We start from the raw sequence: 6,395 nt of genomic DNA, 5'->3' as shown, positions 1-6,395 counted from the left end.
AAGTGTGCCTCAGTCCCAGTACAACAAGTCCCTTCCCCAGAACACCAGCAGAAAACGCCATCCACACCATGTCTCCTGACCACAGAGTTCTGCAAGGCATCAGTTCTATTGGAAGTAGCATCAGGTCTCATTTAACAGGTAGACCAGAGCACACCTCATTAAAATTCGCCACACTCTGGACAAGGTCCAAACACTGCCCACTGCAGGCAAGGAGAACCTCTGCAGATGCCTGGCCTGAAGGACAGAGCAGCCAAAACACAGCAACAGAGTGCATGCAGCACACACCAGAGACAGTCCCTGAAGCATCCCCACTTAACACCCCACCTACGTCAATGGAGAGATCATCCAATCAGAAATTCAACAAGGAAATAGCAGCTTTGAATGACACACTGGACCAGATGAACTTATCAGATATATTCAGAACATTTCATCCTAAAGTAACAGAATACACATTATTTTTGAGTGGACGTGGGACATTCTCCAGAATAGATCACATACTAGGTCACAAATTAGGCCTCAACAAATAAAAAAAGGTTGAGATCATGTCGTGCATAATTTCTTTCTTTTTTTTTTTTTTTAAGATTTTATTTATTTATTTGACAGAGAGAGATGACAAGCAGGCAGAGAGGCAGGCAGAGAGCCTGCTCAGGCAGGCTGAGCAGAGAGCCCGATGCGGGGCTTGATCCCAGGACCCTGAGATCATGACCTGAGCTGAAGGCAGCGGCTCAACCCACTGAGCCACCCAGGCACCCCTCGTGCATAATTTCTGACCATAATGCTATGAAATCTGAAATCAACCACAAGAAAAAATTAGGAAAGACCACAAATACATGGAAGTTAAAAAACATGCTACCAAACAATGAATGGATCAACCAGGAAATCAAAGAAAAAAATAAAAAAATACATGGAAATAAATGAAAATGAAAACACAATGGCCCCAAACCTTTGGAATGCAATGAAAGTGGTCTTAAGAAGGAAGCCTATGAATTGCACTACTGGGTATTTACCCCAAAGATACAGATGTAGTGAAAAGAAGGGCCATCTGTCCCCCAATGTTTATAGCAGCAATGGCCACAGTCGCCAAACTGTGGAAAGAACCAAGATGCCCTTCAACGGACGAATGGGTAAGGAAGATGTGGTCCATATACACTATGGAGTATTATGCCTCCATCAGAAAGGATGAATACCCAACTTTTGTAGCAACATGGACGGGACTGGAAGAGATTATGCTGAGTGAAAAAAGTCAAGCAGAGAAAGTCAATTATCATATGGTTTCACTTATTTGTGGAGCATAACAAATAACATGGAGGACACGGGGAGATGGAAAGGAGAAGGGAGTTGACGGAAATTGGAAGGGGAGATGAACCATGAGAGACTATGGACTCTGAAAAACAATCTGAGGGTTTTGAAGGGGCAGGGGGTGGGAGGTTGGGGAAGCCAGGTGGTGGATATTATGGAGGGCACATATTGCATGGAGCACTGGGTGTGGTGCATAAACAATGGATTCTATTATGCTAAAAAAAAAAAAAAGAAGGAAGCCTATGTAGTAATACAGGCCTACCTCAAGAAGTAAGAAAAGAAATCTCAAATAAATTACTCCACTTTATGCCAAAAAGAGCTAGAAAAAGAAGAACCAATGAAGTCTAAAGTCAGCAGAAGGGAAATAATAAAGATTAGAGGAGAAATAAATGATATTGAAACAAAAAAGAACAAATTGATAAAACCAGAAGATGACTCTGAAAAAATTAATAAAATTGATAACCCCCTAACTAGACTTATTAAAAACAGAAAGGGCCTAATAAATAAAATCATAAATGAGAGAGGAGAAATAATAACAACAACAACCAAAAAACCCCACAGAAATACAGTTACAAGAGACTATTATGAAAAACTATAGGTCAACAAATAGGACAACTTGGAAGAAATGGATAAATTCCTAAAAACACATAAACTACCAAAACTGAAACAGGAAGAAATAGAAAACTTGAACAGACTGATAACCAGCAAATAAATTGAATCAGTAATCAAAAAAAACTCCCAACAAACAAAAGTCCAGGACCAGATGGCTTTACAAGTTAATTCTACCAAACATTTATTGTTTAAAAAATAAAAATTAAATTTTATTTAAATTAAATTTTAAATTAATTTTAATTATATATATACATATACATATATACATGTGTGTGTGTGTGTATTTGTATGTATATATATTTTCCAAAGCTGTTTTACCATTCAAATTCCCACTGGCAGTGTATAAGATCCAGCTCCTCCTCACTCTTGCCAACATGTGATATAATCAGCTTTTTATTTTTTTTTTTAAGATTTTATTTACTTATTTGACAGACAATGATCACAAGTAGGCAGAGAGGCCAGCAGAGAGAGAGGAAGGGAAGCAGGCTCCCCGCTGAGCAGAGAACCTGAGGTGGGTCTCTATCCCAGGACCCTGGGATCATGACCTGAACTGAAGGCAGAGGCTTTAACCCACTGAGCCACCCAGGCGCCTCTATAGTCAGCTTTTTAAATGCTAACTATACTCATAGGTGTATACTATTAGCTTATTTTGCTGTAATTTGCATTTCAGTAATAGCATGATGTTGAATATCTTTTCATGTGCTTATTTGATATCTGCATATGTTCTTTAGTTATATATCTGTTCAAATCTTTTGCTCATTTAAAAATCAGGGTAGGGGCGCCTGGGCGGCTCAGTGGGTTAAGCCACTGCCTTAGGCTCAGGTCATGATCTCAGGGTCCTGGGATCAAGTCCCGCATCGGGCTCTCTGCTCAGCAGGGAGCCTGCTTCCTCCTCTCTCTCTCTGCCTGCCTCTCTGCCTACTTGTAATCTCTGCCTGTCAAATAAATAAATTAAATCTTTAAAAAAAATAAAATATAATAAAAATCAGGGTATTTGTTTTATTATTAAGTTAAAAAATTTTTATGTTCAAATCCTTTATCAGATATGATTGGAAACTATTTCCCCCAGTTGGTGACTAATCTTTTCATTTTAATGGTTTCTATTGAAGAGTTTTCAATTTTCATGAATTATTATCAACTTGTTCTTTAAGGATCACACTTTCAGTAGAACATTTAAAAAAAAAAAAGTTCTGGGATGCCTGGGTGGCTCAGTTCGTTGGGCAGCTGCCTTCGGCTCAGGTCTTGATCCCAGCGTCCTGGGATCGAGTCCCACATCGGGCTCCTTGCTCGGCAGGGAGCCTGCTTCTCCCTCTGCCTCTGCCTGCCATTCTGTCTGCTCGCTCTCTCTCCCTCTCTCTCTGATAAATAAATAAAATCTTAAAAAAAAAAAAAGTTCTGCCTAACCCAATGTTCTGGACGTTTTGTGGTTTTAGGCTTTACATTTTACTTATTTTTTATATGGTGTGGCATATAAATCAAAGTTATTTTTTTGCATATGCATACCTAATTCATCCCAGCACTATTTGTTGAAAAGACTATCTTTAACCCACGAAACTGCCTTTTTGCTTTGTCACAAGTCAGTCGTCCACATCTGTATGTGTCTATTTCTGGACTGTATTCTGTTCTGTTGACCTATTTGTCCATCTTGATGGCATAATACACAGTCTTGATTACTTTAACTTCATACTATGTCTTCAACTTAGATAGTCCATGTCCTTCAATTTTGTTCTTTTTCAAGATTGTTTTGCCTTTCTAGATCCTTTGCATATTATGAATCAGTTTCCATAAAACAAAACAAAACAAAATGCTTCTTGATATTCTGGTTGGCACTTTATCAAATCTACGTGTCAATTTGGAAAGAACTGACATCATAACAATATTGACTATTCCAATCTCTAAACATGGTGTATCTCTGTTTATTTAGGTCTTCTTTAAGTTCTCTTGGCAGTGCTTTTTAGCTTTTCTGGTATCCTTCTTTTTCCAAGTTTATCACTCAGTGTTTCACACTCTTTGGTGTCATAACTGGCACTTGGTTTCTTTTGAAATTGAAGTTTCAGATTGTTCATTGCTAGCAAAAAGAAAATTTGATTTATGTATATTAATCTGTATCCAATAACCTCACTAAACTCACTTATTAGTACTAGTAGCTTATTTGTAGATGCCATAGACATTCATTTGTTTTTTTTTTTAAGATTTTATTTATTTATTTGAGAGAGAGACAGTGAGAGAGAACATGAGCGAGGAGGTCAGAGGGAGAAGCAGACTCCCCATGGAGCTGGGAGCCCGATGTGGGACTCGATCCCGGGACTCCAGGATCATGACCTGAGCCGAAGGCAGTCGTCCAACCAACTGAGCCACCCAGGCGCACTAGACATTCATTTGTTAATAAAGATAGTTATAGGTCTTCCTTTCCAATCTGGATACCCCCTCCAGGCTTTCCCCCTCTTTATTGCCCTGGCTAGAGCCTCCAGTACAATACTTAGTGGGAGTCAAGACATCTTTTTCTTTCTCCTGATCTTAGGTCTTTCAGCATTAAGTATGATGCTAGCTGTAGAATTTTCAGATACTCTTTATTGGTTGAGGAAATCCCCTTCTCTTTTTCTTAGGGGATGTCTTCTCATTAATGGATATTAAATGTCCAATACTTATTTCCTAGATGCCAGAAATAAACTTTGCCATTAGGTGCTGCATATTTTTCTATTGCTAAAAATATTCTTGATCTTTGTTTGGAATACTGTTATTTGGAAAGTTTTATTCTTTTGGAGTTTTCTTGTAAGCATTGTTAAGTGGGATCAAAGTAGTGGTTAGTCTGTGGCAAATTTTCCCCTATTAAGGTAAAATCCTCTGAGTACTCTACTTTATTATGTGAGCTCAGGTTGTCCACTTTGACTGTTGGGAGCAGGAATTACATCAGGACCTCTGTGAGTTCTGAGAATTGTTCCCTCCAATTCTTTCAGGTGGTGATATCCCCCTGGCTTCAGGTAGTTTCCTCACATAAATGTATTGATTAGTATTTAGCTGAACTTAAGGGAAATCTTCTGTTGATCTCAGGACATCTTTGGTGTTCTGTCCTGTAAACTCAGACCACATTGGCCTCATCATCCCATCATCAACAAGAGGGAACAACTGGGCTCTGCCTGGTTATCCCTCCCATTCATAAGCTGGGCAATCATAGGGCTAACCTCATGATCTTCGGATATCACTGTCCTTCACTGGAATTGGACACTTCAAGGTGTTCAGTGTTTTGAAAACCATGGTTTCACCTATAACTTTTTAGTTATTTGGCCAATTTCTCCATCTTGGCCAGTGGCAATCAACTGTTCACTCTTTTAAAGTTGACTGTTGATTAACAGAATTAATGAACTTAATGCAAATAGAGAACACTATTCCTTTATAGTTATATTTAAAATACTTTCTCTTATGAAATAGTCTTAGCTGTTTTCTAAAAATGTTATTTTTGTCTTTTGTTGTAAAGTCATCAATCCATCTGGAACACATTTTTATTGTATTATTTCACAGTTGCCCAATTGCATTCTTTTTTTTTTTTTAAAGATTTTATTTATTTATTTGACAGACAGAGATCACAAGCAGACAGAGAGGCAGGCAGAGAGAGAGGGGAGGAAGCAGGCTCCCCGCTGAGCAGAGAGCCCGACGTGGGGCTCAATCCCCGGACCCTGGGATCAGAGCCAAAGGCAGCGGCCCAACCCACTGAGCCACCCAGGCGCCCCACCCAATTGCATTCTTAAATGGATACTCAGTTGTTCTAGAACAATTTATTGAAGAGGTGTTTATTCCCCCGAGCTCTGCATTTCTGCCTCAATATCTCAAGTGCCCCTGTAAGCATGGATCTATTTCTCAGATCCTGTTTGGTTTCACTGGTCTATTTATCCATATATATGATACCGTATTGTATTATTATCTATACACTTATGTTTTAGTGTATATTGAATGTCCTCCCATGTTGTTCTTATTCAAGTGTCTTGCTTGTTTATGACACTTTGTATTTCCATATAAACTTTTAAATCAGCTGGTTGTTTAAAAATTTTTCTGTTGTGATTTTTGTATTGAGTTTGCTTGATCTCTAGTTTGATAACTAGCAACTCTACAATATTGATTCTTCCACACATTGAGGTATACAGCTAACTTTATCCAAGTCTCTAATTTTCCCTCAATATGCTTTTATAGTTTTCTGTATAGACGTTTTAAACACCTTTTTAAAAAAAAGATTTTATTTATTTATTTGACACACAAAGGGAGATACAGAGACAGCAAGCAAAAGCAGGAGGAACAGTAGGCTCCCAACTGAGGAAGGACCCCAATGTGGGGCTCCATCTCAGGACCCTGGGATCATAACCTGAGCCAAAGGCAGTTGCTTAACCCACTGAGCCACCCAGGCACCCCAAACATCTTTTGTTCTATTTATTACTATCAGTTTTTAATGCTATTGTAAATGTCCATTTAAATTTTTTTCTTTCTTTCCTTAA

This window comes from Mustela nivalis, assembly GCF_964662115.1.
Source record: "Mustela nivalis genome assembly, contig: HAP1_SCAFFOLD_2831, whole genome shotgun sequence".
Taxonomy (NCBI): domain Eukaryota; kingdom Metazoa; phylum Chordata; class Mammalia; order Carnivora; family Mustelidae; genus Mustela; species Mustela nivalis.
This window is presented reverse-complemented; position numbering follows the sequence as displayed.